The sequence below is a fragment of the Engystomops pustulosus genome, chromosome 1 (genome assembly GCF_040894005.1).
Source record: "Engystomops pustulosus chromosome 1, aEngPut4.maternal, whole genome shotgun sequence".
NCBI lineage: Eukaryota > Metazoa > Chordata > Amphibia > Anura > Leptodactylidae > Engystomops > Engystomops pustulosus.
In genome coordinates, this window is record NC_092411.1 from 204,569,300 (window position 1) to 204,596,738 (window position 27,439).

The 27,439-nt window shown below is 38.0% G+C and overlaps 19 non-coding genes across 19 annotated transcripts; all 19 read left to right on the plus strand.

Annotated features, from left to right (window-relative positions):
- The first annotated feature begins 1,048 nt into the window (after positions 1 to 1,048).
- On the plus strand, positions 1,049 to 1,121 carry TRNAF-GAA (transfer RNA phenylalanine (anticodon GAA)). The gene has a single exon. It is a non-coding gene; the product is annotated as a tRNA-Phe (tRNA).
- Positions 1,122 to 2,306: 1,185 nt separating this feature from the next.
- Positions 2,307 to 2,379, plus strand: TRNAF-GAA (transfer RNA phenylalanine (anticodon GAA)). The gene has a single exon. It is a non-coding gene; the product is annotated as a tRNA-Phe (tRNA).
- Positions 2,380 to 2,552: 173 nt separating this feature from the next.
- Positions 2,553 to 2,625, plus strand: TRNAF-GAA (transfer RNA phenylalanine (anticodon GAA)). The gene has a single exon. It is a non-coding gene; the product is annotated as a tRNA-Phe (tRNA).
- A 2,535-nt stretch (positions 2,626 to 5,160) lies between these two features.
- On the plus strand, positions 5,161 to 5,233 carry TRNAF-GAA (transfer RNA phenylalanine (anticodon GAA)). The gene has a single exon. It is a non-coding gene; the product is annotated as a tRNA-Phe (tRNA).
- A 939-nt stretch (positions 5,234 to 6,172) lies between these two features.
- TRNAF-GAA (transfer RNA phenylalanine (anticodon GAA)) lies at positions 6,173 to 6,245 on the plus strand. Its single transcript has one exon. It is a non-coding gene; the product is annotated as a tRNA-Phe (tRNA).
- A 1,185-nt stretch (positions 6,246 to 7,430) lies between these two features.
- TRNAF-GAA (transfer RNA phenylalanine (anticodon GAA)) lies at positions 7,431 to 7,503 on the plus strand. Its single transcript has one exon. It is a non-coding gene; the product is annotated as a tRNA-Phe (tRNA).
- Positions 7,504 to 9,941: 2,438 nt separating this feature from the next.
- Positions 9,942 to 10,014, plus strand: TRNAF-GAA (transfer RNA phenylalanine (anticodon GAA)). The gene has a single exon. It is a non-coding gene; the product is annotated as a tRNA-Phe (tRNA).
- Positions 10,015 to 11,199: 1,185 nt separating this feature from the next.
- TRNAF-GAA (transfer RNA phenylalanine (anticodon GAA)) lies at positions 11,200 to 11,272 on the plus strand. Its single transcript has one exon. It is a non-coding gene; the product is annotated as a tRNA-Phe (tRNA).
- Positions 11,273 to 11,445: 173 nt separating this feature from the next.
- TRNAF-GAA (transfer RNA phenylalanine (anticodon GAA)) lies at positions 11,446 to 11,518 on the plus strand. The gene has a single exon. It is a non-coding gene; the product is annotated as a tRNA-Phe (tRNA).
- A 2,535-nt stretch (positions 11,519 to 14,053) lies between these two features.
- On the plus strand, positions 14,054 to 14,126 carry TRNAF-GAA (transfer RNA phenylalanine (anticodon GAA)). The gene has a single exon. It is a non-coding gene; the product is annotated as a tRNA-Phe (tRNA).
- Positions 14,127 to 15,065: 939 nt separating this feature from the next.
- Positions 15,066 to 15,138, plus strand: TRNAF-GAA (transfer RNA phenylalanine (anticodon GAA)). The gene has a single exon. It is a non-coding gene; the product is annotated as a tRNA-Phe (tRNA).
- A 2,690-nt stretch (positions 15,139 to 17,828) lies between these two features.
- On the plus strand, positions 17,829 to 17,901 carry TRNAF-GAA (transfer RNA phenylalanine (anticodon GAA)). Its single transcript has one exon. It is a non-coding gene; the product is annotated as a tRNA-Phe (tRNA).
- A 939-nt stretch (positions 17,902 to 18,840) lies between these two features.
- TRNAF-GAA (transfer RNA phenylalanine (anticodon GAA)) lies at positions 18,841 to 18,913 on the plus strand. The gene has a single exon. It is a non-coding gene; the product is annotated as a tRNA-Phe (tRNA).
- A 168-nt stretch (positions 18,914 to 19,081) lies between these two features.
- TRNAF-GAA (transfer RNA phenylalanine (anticodon GAA)) lies at positions 19,082 to 19,154 on the plus strand. Its single transcript has one exon. It is a non-coding gene; the product is annotated as a tRNA-Phe (tRNA).
- A 939-nt stretch (positions 19,155 to 20,093) lies between these two features.
- TRNAF-GAA (transfer RNA phenylalanine (anticodon GAA)) lies at positions 20,094 to 20,166 on the plus strand. The gene has a single exon. It is a non-coding gene; the product is annotated as a tRNA-Phe (tRNA).
- A 1,426-nt stretch (positions 20,167 to 21,592) lies between these two features.
- Positions 21,593 to 21,665, plus strand: TRNAF-GAA (transfer RNA phenylalanine (anticodon GAA)). Its single transcript has one exon. It is a non-coding gene; the product is annotated as a tRNA-Phe (tRNA).
- A 2,197-nt stretch (positions 21,666 to 23,862) lies between these two features.
- Positions 23,863 to 23,935, plus strand: TRNAF-GAA (transfer RNA phenylalanine (anticodon GAA)). Its single transcript has one exon. It is a non-coding gene; the product is annotated as a tRNA-Phe (tRNA).
- A 1,185-nt stretch (positions 23,936 to 25,120) lies between these two features.
- Positions 25,121 to 25,193, plus strand: TRNAF-GAA (transfer RNA phenylalanine (anticodon GAA)). The gene has a single exon. It is a non-coding gene; the product is annotated as a tRNA-Phe (tRNA).
- A 173-nt stretch (positions 25,194 to 25,366) lies between these two features.
- Positions 25,367 to 25,439, plus strand: TRNAF-GAA (transfer RNA phenylalanine (anticodon GAA)). Its single transcript has one exon. It is a non-coding gene; the product is annotated as a tRNA-Phe (tRNA).
- The last annotated feature ends 2,000 nt before the right edge of the window (positions 25,440 to 27,439 follow it).

The window sequence follows — 27,439 nt, forward strand, 5'->3', positions numbered from 1 at the left end:
TTCCCAAAACAGTGACCTCCACAACTAGCAGCACAGGCCGAAATAGCTCATTTGGGAGAGCGTTAAACTGAAGATCTAAAGGTCCCTGGTTCGATCCCGGGTTTCGGCATGTTCTTCTTTGGATATAAAACAACCGATAACTATTTTGGAAGTCTCCTTTTTCTTTCGTAAATTGATAGGGATGCTCCTCATTCAGGAAAGTACATGATTAAAAGTACCCATTTCTAAATCCATCCCAAAACGTTTTCAGTAGGCTTTAAAACCACCAGCAAGGACTGATGCACTGAAAATCTCAACATCCCTACTTGAAATCCAATATTGGATATGCTTGGTAACCAAAACAATGTGATTGATGAAAGTTTAAAAAGTCTTTCGGTTTTGTTTTGTTTTTTCTTAGTCTATTAGAATTTCCATGCTGCCTGAAAATTGCCAGATTGTTCAAAATGTCCTGAGAAAAATATAGAACATAATTCAATTGAAAACAAAACGTTTTCTCAGAGGCTCAAATGGCTTGGTTGGCAGAGCATTAGGCTTAAGGTCCCTGTTTAGTTTCTGGGTTTTGGAAAGGTTCATATTAAATGTATTGTAACTTTGTGAAATTTAGTTCACGATGGAATGTCTTCAAATTCTTCAAAGGGAGATCATCTTTTCACTCTCGTGAAGCTAAAATAGTTCTGTGTGGAGAGCTTTACACTGAAGATCTTGAAGTATCTGGCACATCTCTAGGTTTTGCAATGGTCTCGCTGAAGCTCTACAGGTCCTTGCTCGGTATGCAGAGCTTTACACTGATGATCTTGAAGTACCTGGCTCATCTCTAGGTTTTGCCATGGTCTCGCTGAAGCTCTAAAGGTCCTTGCTTCAATGTTAAGCTTTATCTTGCTAGTATATTGATACTTATCAACTAATTTAAAGAAATGTAGCTTCCTGTGAAGTAATTGGAAATTTTCTTGTGCTGGAGAGGACTCTGGTTTGTAATGCAGTTGGATTTCTATGCTGTTGTTGTGTCTTCAATTTTTTTAAAAAGTGTCCACGCTTACTGTTAGAGGAGGCCGAAATAGCTCAGTTGGGAGAGCGTTAGACTGAAGATCTAAAGGTCCCTGGTTCGATCCCGGGTTTCGGCATCTTTTCACACCATATAAATGTACAAAAATACAACACAACACGTTTAAAAAATTTACTTCCGGTTTGGAAATTTTTGTTATTCTTGTAATTGTATTCACAATGTCTTTGCATTTCTATGATGTGGAACATCTTCAAATTCCCAAAACAGTGACCTCCACAACTAGCAGCACAGGCCGAAATAGCTCAGTTGGGAGAGCGTTAGACTGAAGATCTAAAAGTCCCTGGTTCCATCCCGGGTTTCGGCATGTTCTTCTTTGGATATAAAACAACCGATAACTATTTTGGAAGTCTCCTTTTTCTTTCGTAAATTGATAGGGATGCTCCTCATTCAGGAAAGTACATGATTAAAAGTACCCATTTCTAAATCCATCCCAAAACGTTTTCAGTAGGCTTTAAAACCACCAGCAAGGACTGATGCACTGAAAATCTCAACATCCCTACTTGAAATCCAATATTGGATATGCTTGGTAACCAAAACAATGTGATTGATGAAAGTTTAAAAAGTCTTTCGGTTTTGTTTTGTTTTTTCTTAGTCTATTAGAATTTCCATGCTGCCTGAAAATTGACAGATTGTTCAAATTGTCCTGAGAAAAATATAGAACATAATTCAATTGAAAACAAAACGTTTTCTCAGAGGCTCAAATGGCTTGGTTGGCAGAGCATTAGGCTTAAGGTCCCTGTTTAGTTTCTGGGTTTTGGAAAGGTTCATATTAAATGTATTGTAACTTTGTGAAATTTAGTTCACGGTGGAATGTCTTCAAATTCTTCAAAGGGAGATCATCTTTTCACTCTCGTGAAGCTAAAATAGTTCTGTGTGGAGAACTTTACACTGAAGATCTTGAAGTATCTGGCACATCTCTAGGTTTTGCAATGGTCTCGCTGAAGCTCTACAGGTCCTTGCTCGGTATGCAGAGCTTTACACTGAAGATCTTGAAGTACCTGGCTCATCTCTAGGTTTTGCCATGGTCTCGCTGAAGCTCTAAAGGTCCTTGCTTCAATGTTAAGCTTTATCTTGCTAGTATATTGATACTTATCAACTAATTTAAATAAATGTAGCTTCCTGTGAAGTAATTGGAAATTTTCTTGTGCTGGAGAGGACTCTGGTTTGTAATGCAGTTGGATTTCTATGCTGTTGTTGTGTCTTCAATTTTTTTAAAAAGTGTCCACGCATACTGTTAGAGGAGGCCGAAATAGCTCAGTTGGGAGAGCGTTAGACTGAAGATCTAAAGGTCCCTGGTTCGATCCCGGGTTTCGGCATCTTTTCACACCATATAAATGTACACAAATACAACACAACACGTTTAAAAAATTTACTTCCGCTTTGGAAATTTTTGTTATTCTTGTAATTGTATTCACAATGTCTTTGCATTTCTATGATGTGGAACATCTTCAAATTCCCAAAACAGTGACCTCCACAACTAGCAGCACAGGCCGAAATAGCTCAGTTGGGAGAGCGTTAGACTGAAGATCTAAAGGTCCCTGGTTCGATCCCAGGTTTCGGCATGTTCTTCTTTGGATATAAAACAACCGATAACTATTTTGGAAGTCTCCTTTTTCTTTCGGAAATTGATAGGGATGCTTCTCATTCAGGAAAGTACATGATTAAAAGTACCCATTTCTAAATCCATCCCAAAACGTTTTCAGTAGGCTTTAAAACCACCAGCAAGGACTGATGCACTGAAAATCTCAACATCCCTACTTGAAATCCAATATTGGATATGCTTGGTAACCAAAACAATGTGATTGATGAAAGTTTAAAAAGTCTTTCGGTTTTGTTTTGTTTTTTCTTAGTCTATTAGAATTTCCATGCTGCCTGAAAATTGCCAGATTGTTCAAAATGTCCTGAGAAAAATATAGAACATAATTCAATTGAAAACAAAACGTTTTGTCAGAGGCTCAAATGGCTTGGTTGGCAGAGCATTAGGCTTAAGGTCCCTGTTTAGTTTCTGGGTTTTGGAAAGGTTCATATTAAATGTATTGTAACTTTGTGAAATTTAGTTCACGATGGAATGTCTTCAAATTCTTCAAAGGGAGATCATCTTTGCACTCTCGTGAAGCTAAAATAGTTCAGTGTGGAGAGCTTTACACTGAAGATCTTGAAGTATCTGGCACATCTCTAGGTTTTGCAATGGTCTCGCTGAAGCTCTACAGGTCCTTGCTCAGTATGCAGAGCTTTACACTGAAGATCTTGAAGTATCTGGCACATCTCTAGGTTTTGCAATGGTCTCGCTGAAGCTCTACAGGTCCTTGCTCGGTATGCAGAGCTTTACACTGAAGATCTTGAAGTACCTGGCTCATCTCTAGGTTTTGTCATGGTCTCGCTGAATCTCTAAAGGTCCTTGCTCAAATGTTAAGCTTTATCTTGCTAGTATATTGATACTTATCAACTAATTTAAAGAAATGTAGCTTCCTGTGAAGTAATTGGAAATTTTCTTGTGCTGGAGAGGACTCTGGTTTGTAATGCAGTTGGATTTCTATGCTGTTGTTGTGTCTTCAATTTTTTTAAAAAGTGTCCACGCTTACTGTTAGAGGAGGCCGAAATAGCTCAGTTGGGAGAGCGTTAGACTGAAGATCTAAAGGTCCCTGTTTCGATCCCGGGTTTCGGCATCTTTTCACACCATATAAATGTACAAAAATACAACACAACACGTTTAAAAAATTTACTTCCGGTTTGGAAATTTATGTTATTCTTGTAATTGTATTCACAATGTCTTTGCATTTCTATGATGTGGAACATCTTCAAATTCCCAAAACAGTGACCTCCACAACCAGCAGCACAGGCCGAAATAGCTCAGTTGGGAGAGCATTAGACTGAAGATCTAAAGGTCCCTGGTTCGATCCCGGGTTTCGGCATGTTCTTCTTTGGATATAAAACAACCGATAACTATTTTGGAAGTCTCCTTTTTCTTTCGTAAATTGATAGGGATGCTCCTCATTCAGGAAAGTACATGATTAAAAGTACCCATTTCTAAATCCATCCCAAAACGTTTTCAGTAGGCTTTAAAACCACCAGCAAGGACTGATGCACTGAAAATCTCAACATCCCTACTTGAAATCCAATATTGGATATGCTTGGTAACCAAAACAATGTGATTGATGAAAGTTTAAAAAGTCTTTCGGTTTTGTTTTGTTTTTTCTTAGTCTATTAGAATTTCCATGCTGCCTGAAAATTGCCAGATTGTTCAAAATGTCCTGAGAAAAATATAGAACATAATTCAATTGAAAACAAAACGTTTTCTCAGAGGCTCAAATGGCTTGGTTGGCAGAGCATTAGGCTTAAGGTCCCTGTTTAGTTTCTGGGTTTTGGAAAGGTTCATATTAAATGTATTGTAACTTTGTGAAATTTAGTTCACGATGGAATGTCTTCAAATTCTTCAAAGGGAGATCATCTTTTCACTCTCGTGAAGCTAAAATAGTTCAGTGTAAAGAGCTTTACACTGAAGATCTTGAAGTATCTGGCACATCTCTAGGTTTTGCAATGGTCTCGCTGAAGCTCTACAGGTCCTTGCTCAGTATGCAGAGCTTTACACTGAAGATCTTGAAGTACCTGGCTCATCTCTAGGTTTTGCCATGGTATCGCTGAAGCTCTAAAGGTCCTTGCTTCAATGTTAAGCTTTATCTTCCTAGTATATTGATACTTATCAACTAATTTAAAGAAATGTAGCTTCCTGTGAAGTAATTGGAAATTTTCTTGTGCTGGAGAGGACTCTGGTTTGTAATGCAGTTGGATTTCTATGCTGTTGTTGTGTCTTCAATTTTTTAAAAAAGTGTCCCCGCTTACTGTAAGAGGAGGCAGAAATAGCTCAGTTGGGAGAGCGTTAGACTGAAGATCTAAAGGTCCCTGGTTCGATCCCGGGTTTCGGCATCTTTTCACACCATATAAATGTACAAAAATACAACACAACACGTTTAAAAAATTTACTTCCGGTTTGGAAATTTTTGTTATTCTTGTAATTGTATTCACAATGTCTTTGCATTTCTATGATGTGGAACATCTTCAAATTCCCAAAACAGTGACCTCCACAACTAGCAGCACAGGCCGAAATAGCTCAGTTGGGAGAGCGTTAGACTGAAGATCTAAAGGTCCCTGGTTCGATCCCGGGTTTCGGCATGTTCTTCTTTGGATATAAAACAACCGATAACTATTTTGGAAGTCTCCTTTTTCTTTCGTAAATTGATAGGGATGCTCCTCATTCAGGAAAGTACATGATTAAAAGTACCCATTTCTAAATCCATCCCAAAACGTTTTCAGTAGGCTTTAAAACCACCAGCAAGGACTGATGCACTGAAAATCTCAACATCCCTACTTGAAATCCAATATTGGATATGCTTGGTAACCAAAACAATGTGATTGATGAAAGTTTAAAAAGTCTTTCGGTTTTGTTTTGTTTTTTCTTAGTCTATTAGAATTTCCATGCTGCCTGAAAATTGCCAGATTGTTCAAAATGTCCTGAGAAAAATATAGAACATAATTCAATTGAAAACAAAACGTTTTCTCAGAGGCTCAAATGGCTTGGTTGGCAGAGCATTAGGCTTAAGGTCCCTGTTTAGTTTCTGGGTTTTGGAAAGGTTCATATTAAATGTATTGTAACTTTGTGAAATTTAGTTCCCGATGGAATGTCTTCAAATTCTTCAAAGGGAGATCATCTTTTCACTCTCGTGAAGCTAAAATAGTTCAGTGTAAAGAGCTTTACACTGAAGATCTTGAAGTATCTGGCACATCTCTAGGTTTTGCAATGGTCTCGCTGAAGCTCTACAGGTCCTTGCTCAGTATGCAGAGCTTTACACTGAAGATCTTGAAGTACCTGGCTCATCTCTAGGTTTTGCCATGGTCTCGCTGAAGCTCTAAAGGTCCTTGCTTCAATGTTAAGCTTTATCTTGCTAGTATATTGATACTTATCAACTAATTTAAAGAAATGTAGCTTCCTGTGAAGTAATTGGAAATTTTCTTGTGCTGGAGAGGACTCTGGTTTGTAATGCAGTTGGATTTCTATGCTGTTTTTGTGTCTTCAATTTTTTTAAAAAGTGTCCACGCTTACTGTTAGAGGAGGCCGAAATAGCTCAGTTGGGAGAGCGTTAGACTGAAGATCTAAAGGTCCCTGGTTCGATCCCGGGTTTCGGCATCTTTTCACACCGTATAAATGTTCAAAAATACAACACAACACATTTAAAAAATTTACTTCCGGTTTGGAAATTTTTGTTATTCTTTTAATTGTATTCACAATGTCTTTGCATTTCTATGGTGTGGAACATCTTCAAATTCCCAAAACAGTGACCTCCACAACTAGCAGCACAGGCCGAAATAGCTCAGTTGGGAGAGCGTTAGACTGAAGATCTAAAGGTCCCTGGTTCAATCCCGGGTTTCGGCATGTTCTTCTTTGGATATAAAACAACCGATAACTATTTTGGAAGTCTCCTTTTTCTTTCGTAAATTGATAGGGATGCTCCTCATTCAGGAAAGTACATGATTAAAAGTACCCATTTCTAAATCCATCCCAAAACGTTTTCAGTAGGCTTTAAAACCACCAGCAAGGACTGATGCACTGAAAATCTCAACATCCCTACTTGAAATCCAATATTGGATATGCTTGGTAACCAAAACAATGTGATTGATGAAAGTTTAAAAAGTCTTTCGGTTTTGTTTTGTTTTTTCTTAGTCTATTAGAATTTCCATGCTGCCTGAAAATTGCCAGATTGTTCAAAATGTCCTGAGAAAAATATAGAACATAATTCAATTGAAAACAAAACGTTTTCTCAGAGGCTCAAATGGCTTGGTTGGCAGAGCATTAGGCTTAAGGTCCCTGTTTAGTTTCTGGGTTTTGGAAAGGTTCATATTAAATGTATTGTAACTTTGTGAAATTTAGTTCACGATGGAATGTCTTCAAATTCTTCAAAGGGAGATCATCTTTTCACTCTCGTGAAGCTAAAATAGTTCTGTGTGGAGAGCTTTACACTGAAGATCTTGAAGTATCTGGCACATCTCTAGGTTTTGCAATGGTCTCGCTGAAGCTCTACAGGTCCTTGCTCGGTATGCAGAGCTTTACACTGATGATCTTGAAGTACCTGGCTCATCTCTAGGTTTTGCCATGGTCTCGCTGAAGCTCTAAAGGTCCTTGCTTCAATGTTAAGCTTTATCTTGCTAGTATATTGATACTTATCAACTAATTTAAAGAAATGTAGCTTCCTGTGAAGTAATTGGAAATTTTCTTGTGCTGGAGAGGACTCTGGTTTGTAATGCAGTTGGATTTCTATGCTGTTGCTGTGTCTTCAATTTTTTTAAAAAGTGTCCACGCTTACTGTTAGAGGCGGCCGAAATAGCTCAGTTGGGAGAGCGTTAGACTGAAGATCTAAAGGTCCCTGGTTCGATCCCGGGTTTCGGCATCTTTTCACACCATATAAATGTACAAAAACACAACACGTTTAAAAAATTTACTTCCGGTTTGGAAATTTTTGTTATTCTTGTAATTGTATTCACAATGTCTTTACATTTCTATGATGTGGAACATCTTCAAATTCCCAAAACAGTGACCTCCACAACTAGCAGCACAGGCCGAAATAGCTCAGTTGGGAGAGCGTTAGACTGAAGATCCAAAGGTCCCTGGTTCGATCCCGGGTTTCGGCACGTTCTTCTTTGGATATAAAACAACTGATAACTATTTTGGAAGTCTCCTTTTTCTTTCGTAAATTGATAGGGATGCTCCTCATTCAGGAAAGTACATGATTAAAAGTACCCATTTCTAAATCCATCCCAAAACGTTTTCAGTAGGCTTTAAAACCACCAGCAAGGACTGATGCACTGAAAATCTCAACATCCCTACTTGAAATCCAATATTGGATATGCTTGGTAACCAAAACAATGTGATTGATGAAAGTTTAAAAAGTCTTTCGGTTTCGTTTTGTTTTTTCTTAGTCTATTAGAATTTCCATGCTGCCTGAAAATTGACAGATTGTTCAAATTGTCCTGAGAAAAATATAGAACATAATTCAATTGAAAACAAAACGTTTTCTCAGAGGCTCAAATGGCTTGGTTGGCAGAGCATTAGGCTTAAGGTCCCTGTTTAGTTTCTGGGTTTTGGAAAGGTTCATATTAAATGTATTGTAACTTTGTGAAATTTAGTTCACGATGGAATGTCTTCAAATTCTTCAAAGGGAGATCATCTTTTCACTCTCGTGAAGCTAAAATAGTTCTGTGTGGAGAGCTTTACACTGAAGATCTTGAAGTATCTGGCACATCTCTAGGTTTTGCAATGGTCTCGCTGAAGCTCTACAGGTCCTTGCTCGGTATGCAGAGCTTTACACTGAAGATCTTGAAGTACCTGGCTCATCTCTAGGTTTTGCCATGGTCTCGCTGAAGCTCTAAAGGTCCTTGCTTCAATGTTAAGCTTTATCTTGCTAGTATATTGATACTTATCAACTAATTTAAAGAAATGTAGCTTCCTGTGAAGTAATTGGAAATTTTCTTGTGCTGGAGAGGACTCTGGTTTGTAATGCAGTTGGATTTCTATGCTGTTGTTGTGTCTTCAATTTTTTTAAAAAGTGTCCACGCTTACTGTTAGAGGAGGCCGAAATAGCTCAGTTGGGAGAGCGTTAGACTGAAGATCTAAAGGTCCCTGGTTCGAACCCGGGTTTTGGCATCTTTTCACACCATATAAATGTACAAAAATACAACACAACACGTTTAAAAAATTTACTTCCGGTTTGGAAATTTTTGTTATTCTTGTAATTGTATTCACAATGTCTTTGCATTTCTATGATGTGGAACATCTTCAAATTCCCAAAACAGTGACCTCCACAACTAGCAGCACAGGCCGAAATAGCTCATTTGGGAGAGCGTTAAACTGAAGATCTAAAGGTCCCTGGTTCGATCCCGGGTTTCGGCATGTTCTTCTTTGGATATAAAACAACCGATAACTATTTTGGAAGTCTCCTTTTTCTTTCGTAAATTGATAGGGATGCTCCTCATTCAGGAAAGTACATGATTAAAAGTACCCATTTCTAAATCCATCCCAAAACGTTTTCAGTAGGCTTTAAAACCACCAGCAAGGACTGATGCACTGAAAATCTCAACATCCCTACTTGAAATCCAATATTGGATATGCTTGGTAACCAAAACAATGTGATTGATGAAAGTTTAAAAAGTCTTTCGGTTTTGTTTTGTTTTTTCTTAGTCTATTAGAATTTCCATGCTGCCTGAAAATTGCCAGATTGTTCAAAATGTCCTGAGAAAAATATAGAACATAATTCAATTGAAAACAAAACGTTTTCTCAGAGGCTCAAATGGCTTGGTTGGCAGAGCATTAGGCTTAAGGTCCCTGTTTAGTTTCTGGGTTTTGGAAAGGTTCATATTAAATGTATTGTAACTTTGTGAAATTTAGTTCACGATGGAATGTCTTCAAATTCTTCAAAGGGAGATCATCTTTTCACTCTCGTGAAGCTAAAATAGTTCTGTGTGGAGAGCTTTACACTGAAGATCTTGAAGTATCTGGCACATCTCTAGGTTTTGCAATGGTCTCGCTGAAGCTCTACAGGTCCTTGCTCGGTATGCAGAGCTTTACACTGATGATCTTGAAGTACCTGGCTCATCTCTAGGTTTTGCCATGGTCTCGCTGAAGCTCTAAAGGTCCTTGCTTCAATGTTAAGCTTTATCTTGCTAGTATATTGATACTTATCAACTAATTTAAAGAAATGTAGCTTCCTGTGAAGTAATTGGAAATTTTCTTGTGCTGGAGAGGACTCTGGTTTGTAATGCAGTTGGATTTCTATGCTGTTGTTGTGTCTTCAATTTTTTTAAAAAGTGTCCACGCTTACTGTTAGAGGAGGCCGAAATAGCTCAGTTGGGAGAGCGTTAGACTGAAGATCTAAAGGTCCCTGGTTCGATCCCGGGTTTCGGCATCTTTTCACACCATATAAATGTACAAAAATACAACACAACACGTTTAAAAAATTTACTTCCGGTTTGGAAATTTTTGTTATTCTTGTAATTGTATTCACAATGTCTTTGCATTTCTATGATGTGGAACATCTTCAAATTCCCAAAACAGTGACCTCCACAACTAGCAGCACAGGCCGAAATAGCTCAGTTGGGAGAGCGTTAGACTGAAGATCTAAAAGTCCCTGGTTCCATCCCGGGTTTCGGCATGTTCTTCTTTGGATATAAAACAACCGATAACTATTTTGGAAGTCTCCTTTTTCTTTCGTAAATTGATAGGGATGCTCCTCATTCAGGAAAGTACATGATTAAAAGTACCCATTTCTAAATCCATCCCAAAACGTTTTCAGTAGGCTTTAAAACCACCAGCAAGGACTGATGCACTGAAAATCTCAACATCCCTACTTGAAATCCAATATTGGATATGCTTGGTAACCAAAACAATGTGATTGATGAAAGTTTAAAAAGTCTTTCGGTTTTGTTTTGTTTTTTCTTAGTCTATTAGAATTTCCATGCTGCCTGAAAATTGACAGATTGTTCAAATTGTCCTGAGAAAAATATAGAACATAATTCAATTGAAAACAAAACGTTTTCTCAGAGGCTCAAATGGCTTGGTTGGCAGAGCATTAGGCTTAAGGTCCCTGTTTAGTTTCTGGGTTTTGGAAAGGTTCATATTAAATGTATTGTAACTTTGTGAAATTTAGTTCACGGTGGAATGTCTTCAAATTCTTCAAAGGGAGATCATCTTTTCACTCTCGTGAAGCTAAAATAGTTCTGTGTGGAGAACTTTACACTGAAGATCTTGAAGTATCTGGCACATCTCTAGGTTTTGCAATGGTCTCGCTGAAGCTCTACAGGTCCTTGCTCGGTATGCAGAGCTTTACACTGAAGATCTTGAAGTACCTGGCTCATCTCTAGGTTTTGCCATGGTCTCGCTGAAGCTCTAAAGGTCCTTGCTTCAATGTTAAGCTTTATCTTGCTAGTATATTGATACTTATCAACTAATTTAAATAAATGTAGCTTCCTGTGAAGTAATTGGAAATTTTCTTGTGCTGGAGAGGACTCTGGTTTGTAATGCAGTTGGATTTCTATGCTGTTGTTGTGTCTTCAATTTTTTTAAAAAGTGTCCACGCATACTGTTAGAGGAGGCCGAAATAGCTCAGTTGGGAGAGCGTTAGACTGAAGATCTAAAGGTCCCTGGTTCGATCCCGGGTTTCGGCATCTTTTCACACCATATAAATGTACACAAATACAACACAACACGTTTAAAAAATTTACTTCCGCTTTGGAAATTTTTGTTATTCTTGTAATTGTATTCACAATGTCTTTGCATTTCTATGATGTGGAACATCTTCAAATTCCCAAAACAGTGACCTCCACAACTAGCAGCACAGGCCGAAATAGCTCAGTTGGGAGAGCGTTAGACTGAAGATCTAAAGGTCCCTGGTTCGATCCCAGGTTTCGGCATGTTCTTCTTTGGATATAAAACAACCGATAACTATTTTGGAAGTCTCCTTTTTCTTTCGGAAATTGATAGGGATGCTTCTCATTCAGGAAAGTACATGATTAAAAGTACCCATTTCTAAATCCATCCCAAAACGTTTTCAGTAGGCTTTAAAACCACCAGCAAGGACTGATGCACTGAAAATCTCAACATCCCTACTTGAAATCCAATATTGGATATGCTTGGTAACCAAAACAATGTGATTGATGAAAGTTTAAAAAGTCTTTCGGTTTTGTTTTGTTTTTTCTTAGTCTATTAGAATTTCCATGCTGCCTGAAAATTGCCAGATTGTTCAAAATGTCCTGAGAAAAATATAGAACATAATTCAATTGAAAACAAAACGTTTTGTCAGAGGCTCAAATGGCTTGGTTGGCAGAGCATTAGGCTTAAGGTCCCTGTTTAGTTTCTGGGTTTTGGAAAGGTTCATATTAAATGTATTGTAACTTTGTGAAATTTAGTTCACGATGGAATGTCTTCAAATTCTTCAAAGGGAGATCATCTTTGCACTCTCGTGAAGCTAAAATAGTTCAGTGTGGAGAGCTTTACACTGAAGATCTTGAAGTATCTGGCACATCTCTAGGTTTTGCAATGGTCTCGCTGAAGCTCTACAGGTCCTTGCTCAGTATGCAGAGCTTTACACTGAAGATCTTGAAGTATCTGGCACATCTCTAGGTTTTGCAATGGTCTCGCTGAAGCTCTACAGGTCCTTGCTCGGTATGCAGAGCTTTACACTGAAGATCTTGAAGTACCTGGCTCATCTCTAGGTTTTGTCATGGTCTCGCTGAATCTCTAAAGGTCCTTGCTCAAATGTTAAGCTTTATCTTGCTAGTATATTGATACTTATCAACTAATTTAAAGAAATGTAGCTTCCTGTGAAGTAATTGGAAATTTTCTTGTGCTGGAGAGGACTCTGGTTTGTAATGCAGTTGGATTTCTATGCTGTTGTTGTGTCTTCAATTTTTTTAAAAAGTGTCCACGCTTACTGTTAGAGGAGGCCGAAATAGCTCAGTTGGGAGAGCGTTAGACTGAAGATCTAAAGGTCCCTGTTTCGATCCCGGGTTTCGGCATCTTTTCACACCATATAAATGTACAAAAATACAACACAACACGTTTAAAAAATTTACTTCCGGTTTGGAAATTTATGTTATTCTTGTAATTGTATTCACAATGTCTTTGCATTTCTATGATGTGGAACATCTTCAAATTCCCAAAACAGTGACCTCCACAACCAGCAGCACAGGCCGAAATAGCTCAGTTGGGAGAGCATTAGACTGAAGATCTAAAGGTCCCTGGTTCGATCCCGGGTTTCGGCATGTTCTTCTTTGGATATAAAACAACCGATAACTATTTTGGAAGTCTCCTTTTTCTTTCGTAAATTGATAGGGATGCTCCTCATTCAGGAAAGTACATGATTAAAAGTACCCATTTCTAAATCCATCCCAAAACGTTTTCAGTAGGCTTTAAAACCACCAGCAAGGACTGATGCACTGAAAATCTCAACATCCCTACTTGAAATCCAATATTGGATATGCTTGGTAACCAAAACAATGTGATTGATGAAAGTTTAAAAAGTCTTTCGGTTTTGTTTTGTTTTTTCTTAGTCTATTAGAATTTCCATGCTGCCTGAAAATTGCCAGATTGTTCAAAATGTCCTGAGAAAAATATAGAACATAATTCAATTGAAAACAAAACGTTTTCTCAGAGGCTCAAATGGCTTGGTTGGCAGAGCATTAGGCTTAAGGTCCCTGTTTAGTTTCTGGGTTTTGGAAAGGTTCATATTAAATGTATTGTAACTTTGTGAAATTTAGTTCACGATGGAATGTCTTCAAATTCTTCAAAGGGAGATCATCTTTTCACTCTCGTGAAGCTAAAATAGTTCAGTGTAAAGAGCTTTACACTGAAGATCTTGAAGTATCTGGCACATCTCTAGGTTTTGCAATGGTCTCGCTGAAGCTCTACAGGTCCTTGCTCAGTATGCAGAGCTTTACACTGAAGATCTTGAAGTACCTGGCTCATCTCTAGGTTTTGCCATGGTATCGCTGAAGCTCTAAAGGTCCTTGCTTCAATGTTAAGCTTTATCTTGCTAGTATATTGATACTTATCAACTAATTTAAAGAAATGTAGCTTCCTGTGAAGTAATTGGAAATTTTCTTGTGCTGGAGAGGACTCTGGTTTGTAATGCAGTTGGATTTCTATGCTGTTGTTGTGTCTTCAATTTTTTAAAAAAGTGTCCCCGCTTACTGTAAGAGGAGGCAGAAATAGCTCAGTTGGGAGAGCGTTAGACTGAAGATCTAAAGGTCCCTGGTTCGATCCCGGGTTTCGGCATCTTTTCACACCATATAAATGTACAAAAATACAACACAACACGTTTAAAAAATTTACTTCCGGTTTGGAAATTTTTGTTATTCTTGTAATTGTATTCACAATGTCTTTGCATTTCTATGATGTGGAACATCTTCAAATTCCCAAAACAGTGACCTCCACAACTAGCAGCACAGGCCGAAATAGCTCAGTTGGGAGAGCGTTAGACTGAAGATCTAAAGGTCCCTGGTTCGATCCCGGGTTTCGGCATGTTCTTCTTTGGATATAAAACAACCGATAACTATTTTGGAAGTCTCCTTTTTCTTTCGTAAATTGATAGGGATGCTCCTCATTCAGGAAAGTACATGATTAAAAGTACCCATTTCTAAATCCATCCCAAAACGTTTTCAGTAGGCTTTAAAACCACCAGCAAGGACTGATGCACTGAAAATCTCAACATCCCTACTTGAAATCCAATATTGGATATGCTTGGTAACCAAAACAATGTGATTGATGAAAGTTTAAAAAGTCTTTCGGTTTTGTTTTGTTTTTTCTTAGTCTATTAGAATTTCCATGCTGCCTGAAAATTGCCAGATTGTTCAAAATGTCCTGAGAAAAATATAGAACATAATTCAATTGAAAACAAAACGTTTTCTCAGAGGCTCAAATGGCTTGGTTGGCAGAGCATTAGGCTTAAGGTCCCTGTTTAGTTTCTGGGTTTTGGAAAGGTTCATATTAAATGTATTGTAACTTTGTGAAATTTAGTTCCCGATGGAATGTCTTCAAATTCTTCAAAGGGAGATCATCTTTTCACTCTCGTGAAGCTAAAATAGTTCAGTGTAAAGAGCTTTACACTGAAGATCTTGAAGTATCTGGCACATCTCTAGGTTTTGCAATGGTCTCGCTGAAGCTCTACAGGTCCTTGCTCAGTATGCAGAGCTTTACACTGAAGATCTTGAAGTACCTGGCTCATCTCTAGGTTTTGCCATGGTCTCGCTGAAGCTCTAAAGGTCCTTGCTTCAATGTTAAGCTTTATCTTGCTAGTATATTGATACTTATCAACTAATTTAAAGAAATGTAGCTTCCTGTGAAGTAATTGGAAATTTTCTTGTGCTGGAGAGGACTCTGGTTTGTAATGCAGTTGGATTTCTATGCTGTTTTTGTGTCTTCAATTTTTTTAAAAAGTGTCCACGCTTACTGTTAGAGGAGGCCGAAATAGCTCAGTTGGGAGAGCGTTAGACTGAAGATCTAAAGGTCCCTGGTTCGATCCCGGGTTTCGGCATCTTTTCACACCGTATAAATGTTCAAAAATACAACACAACACATTTAAAAAATTTACTTCCGGTTTGGAAATTTTTGTTATTCTTTTAATTGTATTCACAATGTCTTTGCATTTCTATGGTGTGGAACATCTTCAAATTCCCAAAACAGTGACCTCCACAACTAGCAGCACAGGACGAAATAGCTCAGTTGGGAGAGCGTTAGACTGAAGATCTAAAGGTCCCTGGTTCAATCCCGGGTTTCGGCATGTTCTTCTTTGGATATAAAACAACCGATAACTATTTTGGAAGTCTCCTTTTTCTTTCGTAAATTGATAGGGATGCTCCTCATTCAGGAAAGTACATGATTAAAAGTACCCATTTCTAAATCCATCCCAAAACGTTTTCAGTAGGCTTTAAAACCACCAGCAAGGACTGATGCACTGAAAATCTCAACATCCCTACTTGAAATCCAATATTGGATATGCTTGGTAACCAAAACAATGTGATTGATGAAAGTTTAAAAAGTCTTTCGGTTTTGTTTTGTTTTTTCTTAGTCTATTAGAATTTCCATGCTGCCTGAAAATTGCCAGATTGTTCAAAATGTCCTGAGAAAAATATAGAACATAATTCAATTGAAAACAAAACGTTTTCTCAGAGGCTCAAATGGCTTGGTTGGCAGAGCATTAGGCTTAAGGTCCCTGTTTAGTTTCTGGGTTTTGGAAAGGTTCATATTAAATGTATTGTAACTTTGTGAAATTTAGTTCACGATGGAATGTCTTCAAATTCTTCAAAGGGAGATCATCTTTTCACTCTCGTGAAGCTAAAATAGTTCTGTGTGGAGAGCTTTACACTGAAGATCTTGAAGTATCTGGCACATCTCTAGGTTTTGCAATGGTCTCGCTGAAGCTCTACAGGTCCTTGCTCGGTATGCAGAGCTTTACACTGATGATCTTGAAGTACCTGGCTCATCTCTAGGTTTTGCCATGGTCTCGCTGAAGCTCTAAAGGTCCTTGCTTCAATGTTAAGCTTTATCTTGCTAGTATATTGATACTTATCAACTAATTTAAAGAAATGTAGCTTCCTGTGAAGTAATTGGAAATTTTCTTGTGCTGGAGAGGACTCTGGTTTGTAATGCAGTTGGATTTCTATGCTGTTGCTGTGTCTTCAATTTTTTTAAAAAGTGTCCACGCTTACTGTAAGAGGAGGCAGAAATAGCTCAGTTGGGAGAGCGTTAGACTGAAGATCTAAAGGTCCCTGGTTCGATCCCGGGTTTCGGCATCTTTTCACACCATATAAATGTACAAAAATACAACACAACACGTTTAAAAAATGTACTTCCGGTTTGGAAATTTTTGTTATTCTTGTAATTGTATTCACAATGTCTTTGCATTTCTATGATGTGGAACATCTTCAAATTCCCAAAACAGTGACCTCCACAACTAGCAGCACAGGCCGAAATAGCTCAGTTGGGAGAGCGTTAGACTGAAGATCTAAAGGTCCCTGGTTCGATCCCGGGTTTTGGCATGTTCTTCTTTGGATATAAAACAACCGATAACTATTTTGGAAGTCTCCTTTTTCTTTCGTAAATTGATAGGGATGCTCCTCATTCAGGAAAGTACATGATTAAAAGTACCCATTTCTAAATCCATCCCAAAACGTTTTCAGTAGGCTTTAAAACCACCAGCAAGGACTGATGCACTGAAAATCTCAACATCCCTACTTGAAATCCAATATTGGATATGCTTGGTAACCAAAACAATGTGATTGATGAAAGTTTAAAAAGTCTTTCGGTTTTGTTTTGTTTTTTCTTAGTCTATTAGAATTTCCATGCTGCCTGAAAATTGACAGATTGTTCAAATTGTCCTGAGAAAAATATAGAACATAATTCAATTGAAAACAAAACGTTTTCTCAGAGGCTCAAATGGCTTGGTTGGCAGAGCATTAGGCTTAAGGTCCCTGTTTAGTTTCTGGGTTTTGGAAAGGTTCATATTAAATGTATTGTAACTTTGTGAAATTTAGTTCACGATGGAATGTCTTCAAATTCTTCAAAGGGAGATCATCTTTTCACTCTCGTGAAGCTAAAATAGTTCTGTGTGGAGAACTTTACACTGAAGATCTTGAAGTATCTGGCACATCTCTAGGTTTTGCAATGGTCTCGCTGAAGCTCTACAGGTCCTTGCTCAGTATGCAGAGCTTTACACTGAAGATCTTGAAGTACCTGGCTCATCTCTAGGTTTTGCCATGGTCTCGCTGAAGCTCTAAAGGTCCTTGCTTCAATGTTAAGCTTTATCTTGCTAGTATATTGATACTTATCAACTAATTTAAAGAAATGTAGCTTCCTGTGAAGTAATTGGAAATTTTCTTGTGCTGGAGAGGACTCTGGTTTGTAATGCAGTTGGATTTCTATGCTGTTGTTGTGTCTTCAATTTTTTTTAAAAAGTGTCCCCGCTTACTGTAAGAGGAGGCAGAAATAGCTCAGTTGGGAGAGCGTTAGACTGAAGATCTAAAGGTCCCTGGTTCGATCCCGGGTTTCGGCATCTTTTCACACCATATAAATGTACAAAAATACAACACAACACGTTTAAAAAATTTACTTCCGGTTTGGAAATTTTTGTTATTCTTGTAATTGTATTCACAATGTCTTTGCATTTCTATGATGTGGAACATCTTCAAATTCCCAAAACAGTGACCTCCACAACTAGCAGCACAAGCCGAAATAGCTCAGTTGGGAGAGCGTTAGACTGAAGATCTAAAGGTCCCTGGTTCGATCCCGGGTTTCGGCATGTTCTTCTTTGGATATAAAACAACCGATAACTATTTTGGAAGTCTCCTTTTTCTTTCGTAAATTGATAGGGATGCTCCTCATTCAGGAAAGTACATGATTAAAAGTACCCATTTCTAAATCCATCCCAAAACGTTTTCAGTAGGCTTTAAAACCACCAGCAAGGACTGATGCACTGAAAATCTCAACATCCCTACTTGAAATCCAATATTGGATATGCTTGGTAACCAAAACAATGTGATTGATGAAAGTTTAAAAAGTCTTTCGGTTTTGTTTTGTTTTTTCTTAGTCTATTAGAATTTCCATGCTGCCTGAAAATTGCCAGATTGTTCAAAATGTCCTGAGAAAAATATAGAACATAATTCAATTGAAAACAAAACGTTTTCTCAGAGGCTCAAATGGCTTGGTTGGCAGAGCATTAGGCTTAAGGTCCCTGTTTAGTTTCTGGGTTTTGGAAAGGTTCATATTAAATGTATTGTAACTTTGTGAAATTTAGTTCACGATGGAATGTCTTCAAATTCTTCAAAGGGAGATCATCTTTTCACTCTCGTGAAGCTAAAATAGTTCTGTGTGGAGAGCTTTACACTGAAGATCTTGAAGTATCTGGCACATCTCTAGGTTTTGCAATGGTCTCGCTGAAGCTCTACAGGTCCTTGCTCGGTATGCAGAGCTTTACACTGATGATCTTGAAGTACCTGGCTCATCTCTAGGTTTTGCCATGGTCTCGCTGAAGCTCTAAAGGTCCTTGCTTCAATGTTAAGCTTTATCTTGCTAGTATATTGATACTTATCAACTAATTTAAAGAAATGTAGCTTCCTGTGAAGTAATTGGAAATTTTCTTGTGCTGGAGAGGACTCTGGTTTGTAATGCAGTTGGATTTCTATGCTGTTGCTGTGTCTTCAATTTTTTTAAAAAGTGTCCACGCTTACTGTTAGAGGCGGCCGAAATAGCTCAGTTGGGAGAGCGTTAGACTGAAGATCTAAAGGTCCCTGGTTCGATCCCGGGTTTCGGCATCTTTTCACACCATATAAATGTACAAAAACACAACACGTTTAAAAAATTTACTTCCGGTTTGGAAATTTTTGTTATTCTTGTAATTGTATTCACAATGTCTTTGCATTTCTATGATGTGGAACATCTTCAAATTCCCAAAACAGTGACCTCCACAACTAGCAGCACAAGCCGAAATAGCTCAGTTGGGAGAGCGTTAGACTGAAGATCTAAAGGTCCCTGGTTCGATCCCGGGTTTCGGCATGTTCTTCTTTGGATATAAAACAACCGATAACTATTTTGGAAGTCTCCTTTTTCTTTCGTAAATTGATAGGGATGCTCCTCATTCAGGAAAGTACATGATTAAAAGTACCCATTTCTAAATCCATCCCAAAACGTTTTCAGTAGGCTTTAAAACCACCAGCAAGGACTGATGCACTGAAAATCTCAACATCCCTACTTGAAATCCAATATTGGATATGCTTGGTAACCAAAACAATGTGATTGATGAAAGTTTAAAAAGTCTTTCGGTTTTGTTTTGTTTTTTCTTAGTCTATTAGAATTTCCATGCTGCCTGAAAATTGCCAGATTGTTCAAAATGTCCTGAGAAAAATATAGAACATAATTCAATTGAAAACAAAACGTTTTCTCAGAGGCTCAAATGGCTTGGTTGGCAGAGCATTAGGCTTAAGGTCCCTGTTTAGTTTCTGGGTTTTGGAAAGGTTCATATTAAATGTATTGTAACTTTGTGAAATTTAGTTCACGATGGAATGTCTTCAAATTCTTCAAAGGGAGATCATCTTTTCACTCTCGTGAAGCTAAAATAGTTCTGTGTGGAGAGCTTTACACTGAAGATCTTGAAGTATCTGGCACATCTCTAGGTTTTGCAATGGTCTCGCTGAAGCTCTACAGGTCCTTGCTCGGTATGCAGAGCTTTACACTGATGATCTTGAAGTACCTGGCTCATCTCTAGGTTTTGCCATGGTCTCGCTGAAGCTCTAAAGGTCCTTGCTTCAATGTTAAGCTTTATCTTGCTAGTATATTGATACTTATCAACTAATTTAAAGAAATGTAGCTTCCTGTGAAGTAATTGGAAATTTTCTTGTGCTGGAGAGGACTCTGGTTTGTAATGCAGTTGGATTTCTATGCTGTTGCTGTGTCTTCAATTTTTTTAAAAAGTGTCCACGCTTACTGTTAGAGGCGGCCGAAATAGCTCAGTTGGGAGAGCGTTAGACTGAAGATCTAAAGGTCCCTGGTTCGATCCCGGGTTTCGGCATCTTTTCACACCATATAAATGTACAAAAACACAACACGTTTAAAAAATTTACTTCCGGTTTGGAAATTTTTGTTATTCTTGTAATTGTATTCACAATGTCTTTACATTTCTATGATGTGGAACATCTTCAAATTCCCAAAACAGTGACCTCCACAACTAGCAGCACAGGCCGAAATAGCTCAGTTGGGAGAGCGTTAGACTGAAGATCCAAAGGTCCCTGGTTCGATCCCGGGTTTCGGCACGTTCTTCTTTGGATATAAAACAACTGATAACTATTTTGGAAGTCTCCTTTTTCTTTCGTAAATTGATAGGGATGCTCCTCATTCAGGAAAGTACATGATTAAAAGTACCCATTTCTAAATCCATCCCAAAACGTTTTCAGTAGGCTTTAAAACCACCAGCAAGGACTGATGCACTGAAAATCTCAACATCCCTACTTGAAATCCAATATTGGATATGCTTGGTAACCAAAACAATGTGATTGATGAAAGTTTAAAAAGTCTTTCGGTTTCGTTTTGTTTTTTCTTAGTCTATTAGAATTTCCATGCTGCCTGAAAATTGACAGATTGTTCAAATTGTCCTGAGAAAAATATAGAACATAATTCAATTGAAAACAAAACGTTTTCTCAGAGGCTCAAATGGCTTGGTTGGCAGAGCATTAGGCTTAAGGTCCCTGTTTAGTTTCTGGGTTTTGGAAAGGTTCATATTAAATGTATTGTAACTTTGTGAAATTTAGTTCACGATGGAATGTCTTCAAATTCTTCAAAGGGAGATCATCTTTTCACTCTCGTGAAGCTAAAATAGTTCTGTGTGGAGAGCTTTACACTGAAGATCTTGAAGTATCTGGCACATCTCTAGGTTTTGCAATGGTCTCGCTGAAGCTCTACAGGTCCTTGCTCGGTATGCAGAGCTTTACACTGAAGATCTTGAAGTACCTGGCTCATCTCTAGGTTTTGCCATGGTCTCGCTGAAGCTCTAAAGGTCCTTGCTTCAATGTTAAGCTTTATCTTGCTAGTATATTGATACTTATCAACTAATTTAAAGAAATGTAGCTTCCTGTGAAGTAATTGGAAATTTTCTTGTGCTGGAGAGGACTCTGGTTTGTAATGCAGTTGGATTTCTATGCTGTTGTTGTGTCTTCAATTTTTTTAAAAAGTGTCAACGCTTACTGTTAGAGGAGGCAGAAATAGCTCAGTTGGGAGAGCGTTAGACTGAAGATCTAAAGGTCCCTGGTTCGATCCCGGGTTTCGGCATCTTTTCACACCGTATAAATGTACAAAAATACAACACAACACGTTTAAAAAATTTACTTCCGGTTTGGAAATTTTTGTTATTCTTGTAATTGTATTCACAATGTCTTTGCATTTCTATGATGTGGAACATCTTCAACTTCCCAAAACAGTGACTTCCACAACTAGCAGCACAGGCCGAAATAGCTCAGTTGGGAGAGCGTTAGACTGAAGATCTAAAGGTCCCTGGTTCGATCCCGGGTTTCGGCATGTTCTTCTTTGGATATAAAACAACCGATAACTATTTTGGAAGTCTCCTTTTTCTTTCGTAAATTGATAGGGATGCTCCTCATTCAGGAAAGTACATGATTAAAAGTACCCATTTCTAAATCCATCCCAAAACGTTTTCAGTAGGCTTTAAAACCACCAGCAAGGACTGATGCACTGAAAATCTCAACATCCCTACTTGAAATCCAATATTGGATATGCTTGGTAACCAAAACAATGTGATTGATGAAAGTTTAAAAAGTCTTTCGGTTTTGTTTTGTTTTTTCTTAGTCTATTAGAATTTCCATGCTGCCTGAAAATTGCCAGATTGTTCAAAATGTCCTGAGAAAAATATAGAACATAATTCAATTGAAAACAAAACGTTTTCTCAGAGGCTCAAATGGCTTGGTTGGCAGAGCATTAGGCTTAAGGTCCCTGTTTGGTTTCTGGGTTTTGGAAAGGTTCATATTAAATGTATTGTAACTTTGTGAAATTTAGTTCACGATGGAATGTCTTCAAATTCTTCAAAGGGAGATCATCTTTTCACTCTCGTGAAGCTAAAATAGTTCTGTGTGGAGAGCTTTACACTGAAGATCTTGAAGTATCTGGCACATCTCTAGGTTTTGCAATGGTCTCGCTGAAGCTCTACAGGTCCTTGCTCGGTATGCAGAGCTTTACACTGAAGATCTTGAAGTACCTGGCTCATCTCTAGGTTTTGCCATGGTCTCGCTGAAGCTCTAAAGGTCCTTGCTTCAATGTTAAGCTTTATCTTGCTAGTATATTGATACTTATCAACTAATTTAAAGAAATGTAGCTTCCTGTGAAGTAATTGGAAATTTTCTTGTGCTGGAGAGGACTCTGGTTTGTAATGCAGTTGGATTTCTATGCTGTTGTTGTGTCTTCAATTTTTTTAAAAAGTGTCCACGCTTACTGTTAGAGGAGGCCGAAATAGCTCAGTTGGGAGAGCGTTAGACTGAAGATCTAAAGGTCCCTGGTTCGATCCCGGGTTTTGGCATCTTTTCACACCATATAAATGTACAAAAATACAACACAACACGTTTAAAAAATTTACTTCCGGTTTGGAAATTTTTGTTATTCTTGTAATTGTATTCACAATGTCTTTGCATTTCTATGATGTGGAACATCTTCAAATTCCCAAAACAGTGACCTCCACAACTAGCAGCACAGGCCGAAATAGCTCATTTGGGAGAGCGTTAAACTGAAGATCTAAAGGTCCCTGGTTCGATCCCGGGTTTCGGCATGTTCTTCTTTGGATATAAAACAACCGATAACTATTTTGGAAGTCTCCTTTTTCTTTCGTAAATTGATAGGGATGCTCCTCATTCAGGAAAGTACATGATTAAAAGTACCCATTTCTAAATCCATCCCAAAACGTTTTCAGTAGGCTTTAAAACCACCAGCAAGGACTGATGCACTGAAAATCTCAACATCCCTACTTGAAATCCAATATTGGATATGCTTGGTAACCAAAACAATGTGATTGATGAAAGTTTAAAAAGTCTTTCGGTTTTGTTTTGTTTTTTCTTAGTCTATTAGAATTTCCATGCTGCCTGAAAATTGCCAGATTGTTCAAAATGTCCTGAGAAAAATATAGAACATAATTCAATTGAAAACAAAACGTTTTCTCAGAGGCTCAAATGGCTTGGTTGGCAGAGCATTAGGCTTAAGGTCCCTGTTTAGTTTCTGGGTTTTGGAAAGGTTCATATTAAATGTATTGTAACTTTGTGAAATTTAGTTCACGATGGAATGTCTTCAAATTCTTCAAAGGGAGATCATCTTTTCACTCTCGTGAAGCTAAAATAGTTCTGTGTGGAGAGCTTTACACTGAAGATCTTGAAGTATCTGGCACATCTCTAGGTTTTGCAATGGTCTCGCTGAAGCTCTACAGGTCCTTGCTCGGTATGCAGAGCTTTACACTGATGATCTTGAAGTACCTGGCTCATCTCTAGGTTTTGCCATGGTCTCGCTGAAGCTCTAAAGGTCCTTGCTTCAATGTTAAGCTTTATCTTGCTAGTATATTGATACTTATCAACTAATTTAAAGAAATGTAGCTTCCTGTGAAGTAATTGGAAATTTTCTTGTGCTGGAGAGGACTCTGGTTTGTAATGCAGTTGGATTTCTATGCTGTTGTTGTGTCTTCAATTTTTTTAAAAAGTGTCCACGCTTACTGTTAGAGGAGGCCGAAATAGCTCAGTTGGGAGAGCGTTAGACTGAAGATCTAAAGGTCCCTGGTTCGATCCCGGGTTTCGGCATCTTTTCACACCATATAAATGTACAAAAATACAACACAACACGTTTAAAAAATTTACTTCCGGTTTGGAAATTTTTGTTATTCTTGTAATTGTATTCACAATGTCTTTGCATTTCTATGATGTGGAACATCTTCAAATTCCCAAAACAGTGACCTCCACAACTAGCAGCACAGGCCGAAATAGCTCAGTTGGGAGAGCGTTAGACTGAAGATCTAAAAGTCCCTGGTTCGATCCCGGGTTTCGGCATGTTCTTCTTTGGATATAAAACAACCGATAACTATTTTGGAAGTCTCCTTTTTCTTTCGTAAATTGATAGGGATGCTCCTCATTCAGGAAAGTACATGATTAAAAGTACCCATTTCTAAATCCATCCCAAAACGTTTTCAGTAGGCTTTAAAACCACCAGCAAGGACTGATGCACTGAAAATCTCAACATCCCTACTTGAAATCCAATATTGGATATGCTTGGTAACCAAAACAATGTGATTGATGAAAGTTTAAAAAGTCTTTCGGTTTTGTTTTGTTTTTTCTTAGTCTATTAGAATTTCCATGCTGCCTGAAAATTGACAGATTGTTCAAATTGTCCTGAGAAAAATATAGAACATAATTCAATTGAAAACAAAACGTTTTCTCAGAGGCTCAAATGGCTTGGTTGGCAGAGCATTAGGCTTAAGGTCCCTGTTTAGTTTCTGGGTTTTGGAAAGGTTCATATTAAATGTATTGTAACTTTGTGAAATTTAGTTCACGGTGGAATGTCTTCAAATTCTTCAAAGGGAGATCATCTTTTCACTCTCGTGAAGCTAAAATAGTTCTGTGTGGAGAACTTTACACTGAAGATCTTGAAGTATCTGGCACATCTCTAGGTTTTGCAATGGTCTCGCTGAAGCTCTACAGGTCCTTGCTCGGTATGCAGAGCTTTACACTGAAGATCTTGAAGTACCTGGCTCATCTCTAGGTTTTGCCATGGTCTCGCTGAAGCTCTAAAGGTCCTTGCTTCAATGTTAAGCTTTATCTTGCTAGTATATTGATACTTATCAACTAATTTAAATAAATGTAGCTTCCTGTGAAGTAATTGGAAATTTTCTTGTGCTGGAGAGGACTCTGGTTTGTAATGCAGTTGGATTTCTATGCTGTTGTTGTGTCTTCAATTTTTTTAAAAAGTGTCCACGCATACTGTTAGAGGAGGCCGAAATAGCTCAGTTGGGAGAGCGTTAGACTGAAGATCTAAAGGTCCCTGGTTCGATCCCGGGTTTCGGCATCTTTTCACACCATATAAATGTACACAAATACAACACAACACGTTTAAAAAATTTACTTCCGCTTTGGAAATTTTTGTTATTCTTGTAATTGTATTCACAATGTCTTTGCATTTCTATGATGTGGAACATCTTCAAATTCCCAAAACAGTGACCTCCACAACTAGCAGCACAGGCCGAAATAGCTCAGTTGGGAGAGCGTTAGACTGAAGATCTAAAGGTCCCTGGTTCGATCCCAGGTTTCGGCATGTTCTTCTTTGGATATAAAACAACCGATAACTATTTTGGAAGTCTCCTTTTTCTTTCGGAAATTGATAGGGATGCTTCTCATTCAGGAAAGTACATGATTAAAAGTACCCATTTCTAAATCCATCCCAAAACGTTTTCAGTAGGCTTTAAAACCACCAGCAAGGACTGATGCACTGAAAATCTCAACATCCCTACTTGAAATCCAATATTGGATATGCTTGGTAACCAAAACAATGTGATTGATGAAAGTTTAAAAAGTCTTTCGGTTTTGTTTTGTTTTTTCTTAGTCTATTAGAATTTCCATGCTGCCTGAAAATTGCCAGATTGTTCAAAATGTCCTGAGAAAAATATAGAACATAATTCAATTGAAAACAAAACGTTTTGTCAGAGGCTCAAATGGCTTGGTTGGCAGAGCATTAGGCTTAAGGTCCCTGTTTAGTTTCTGGGTTTTGGAAAGGTTCATATTAAATGTATTGTAACTTTGTGAAATTTAGTTCACGATGGAATGTCTTCAAATTCTTCAAAGGGAGATCATCTTTGCACTCTCGTGAAGCTAAAATAGTTCAGTGTGGAGAGCTTTACACTGAAGATCTTGAAGTATCTGGCACATCTCTAGGTTTTGCAATGGTCTCGCTGAAGCTCTACAGGTCCTTGCTCAGTATGCAGAGCTTTACACTGAAGATCTTGAAGTATCTGGCACATCTCTAGGTTTTGCAATGGTCTCGCTGAAGCTCTACAGGTCCTTGCTCGGTATGCAGAGCTTTACACTGAAGATCTTGAAGTACCTGGCTCATCTCTAGGTTTTGTCATGGTCTCGCTGAATCTCTAAAGGTCCTTGCTCAAATGTTAAGCTTTATCTTGCTAGTATATTGATACTTATCAACTAATTTAAAGAAATGTAGCTTCCTGTGAAGTAATTGGAAATTTTCTTGTGCTGGAGAGGACTCTGGTTTGTAATGCAGTTGGATTTCTATGCTGTTGTTGTGTCTTCAATTTTTTTAAAAAGTGTCCACGCTTACTGTTAGAGGAGGCCGAAATAGCTCAGTTGGGAGAGCGTTAGACTGAAGATCTAAAGGTCCCTGTTTCGATCCCGGGTTTCGGCATCTTTTCACACCATATAAATGTACAAAAATACAACACAACACGTTTAAAAAATTTACTTCCGGTTTGGAAATTTATGTTATTCTTGTAATTGTATTCACAATGTCTTTGCATTTCTATGATGTGGAACATCTTCAAATTCCCAAAACAGTGACCTCCACAACCAGCAGCACAGGCCGAAATAGCTCAGTTGGGAGAGCATTAGACTGAAGATCTAAAGGTCCCTGGTTCGATCCCGGGTTTCGGCATGTTCTTCTTTGGATATAAAACAACCGATAACTATTTTGGAAGTCTCCTTTTTCTTTCGTAAATTGATAGGGATGCTCCTCATTCAGGAAAGTACATGATTAAAAGTACCCATTTCTAAATCCATCCCAAAACGTTTTCAGTAGGCTTTAAAACCACCAGCAAGGACTGATGCACTGAAAATCTCAACATCCCTACTTGAAATCCAATATTGGATATGCTTGGTAACCAAAACAATGTGATTGATGAAAGTTTAAAAAGTCTTTCGGTTTTGTTTTGTTTTTTCTTAGTCTATTAGAATTTCCATGCTGCCTGAAAATTGCCAGATTGTTCAAAATGTCCTGAGAAAAATATAGAACATAATTCAATTGAAAACAAAACGTTTTCTCAGAGGCTCAAATGGCTTGGTTGGCAGAGCATTAGGCTTAAGGTCCCTGTTTAGTTTCTGGGTTTTGGAAAGGTTCATATTAAATGTATTGTAACTTTGTGAAATTTAGTTCACGATGGAATGTCTTCAAATTCTTCAAAGGGAGATCATCTTTTCACTCTCGTGAAGCTAAAATAGTTCAGTGTAAAGAGCTTTACACTGAAGATCTTGAAGTATCTGGCACATCTCTAGGTTTTGCAATGGTCTCGCTGAAGCTCTACAGGT